Raw genomic sequence first — 1,281 nt, forward strand, 5'->3', positions numbered from 1 at the left:
TTACCACACTGCCATACTTGCGCCTGTGTGTGTATGTGTGTGCGCGCGCGTATGTGTGTGTGCGTGTGTGTATGTGTATGTTTATGTGCGTGTGTATGTGTGCGCGCGTGTGTGTGCGCGTGTGTGTGTGTATACTCTTGCACACAAACATACATACACTTCATAAAAGAAAAACATTCTCTCACTTGCACGCATTAACACATACACACTTCAGAAGTCAACATCTTCATACACACCCTTTACAAACACATATGAAAAAATGGAGACGATGGACAAAAAGGAACCTAGATAGATATATCAATTAATATGACGTTGGTCAATGCTCTATTTGTCATTGATAGATCTGTCCAGTCATTATACACTTCATTTTTCTATTACCTTACAGCAAATAACGTGTACGGACATATTGGATTCTATATTGTTACTTTGTATCTTTGTTTTTGTTTTGGGGTTTTTTTACACTTTTGGTATAATAATTGTAAGATACAGCTGACTTTTTCTACACACCTTCAATCCCTCCTCCTCCTCCTCCTCTTTCTCCTGCTTTTCTTCTTTTCGTTTTCTTTGTGAAGCTTTCTGCTATTTTTCTGGCTTTTTATTGTCTTCTTCTTCTTCTTCTTCTTCTTCTTCTTCTTCTTCTTCTTCTTCTTCTTCTTCTTCTTCTTCTTCATCTTCTTCTTTCTTCTTCTTCGGCTGCTTCGTTAGTTTTTTATTTTTTATTTTTTTATTAAGACTGCATTTGCGCCATCTTCTTTTCTACGATTGTTATTGTGATTACTTCAGCAGTTAGTATCCTTCTTAATGCTATAATTGTTGCTGTTGTCGGTATTACTGTTGTAGTTTTGCTGTTGCTATGGAAACTACATTTGCAGCCCTTGTTATTGTTATTGTTGTTAATATTGTTGCTGTCTTGTTGCTGTCTTGTTGTTGTGGTTGTTGCTGTTAGCGTTGAGATTCTTCTGGTCATCTGTTTGTTTTATTTTATTTCTATTTTTTATTTTATATGCGTGTTTGTTTTATTGTTTTTCTTTTATCTTTAATTTTTGGTACGTTTTGTTCAATCTACTTCTGCCCCTCCTAAGGTTACGGTTACAGTAGTTTGGGGTACGGATGCTGTTGTGGTTGTTATGCTCGTTTAGTAACTGTTGCGGTTGTAGTTGGTGTACTTTTTTCTATTGTTGTTGTTGTGGTTGTGCCTGTGGTTTTTATTGTTTCGGTACAGCTGTTGTTGTTGTTGTTGCAGCATCTGTTGTTATTAATCTTAGTGTTCCTATTGATAAA

General features: G+C 36.0%; 1 protein-coding gene across 1 annotated transcript in view; it reads left to right on the forward strand.

Annotated features, from left to right (window-relative positions):
• The window catches only part of LOC106875068 (uncharacterized), a 124,918-nt gene that overhangs the window by 3,745 nt on the left and 119,892 nt on the right, over positions 1-1,281 (forward strand). The window lies entirely within an intron of this gene.

This window comes from Octopus bimaculoides, chromosome 7, assembly GCF_001194135.2.
Source record: "Octopus bimaculoides isolate UCB-OBI-ISO-001 chromosome 7, ASM119413v2, whole genome shotgun sequence".
NCBI lineage: Eukaryota > Metazoa > Mollusca > Cephalopoda > Octopoda > Octopodidae > Octopus > Octopus bimaculoides.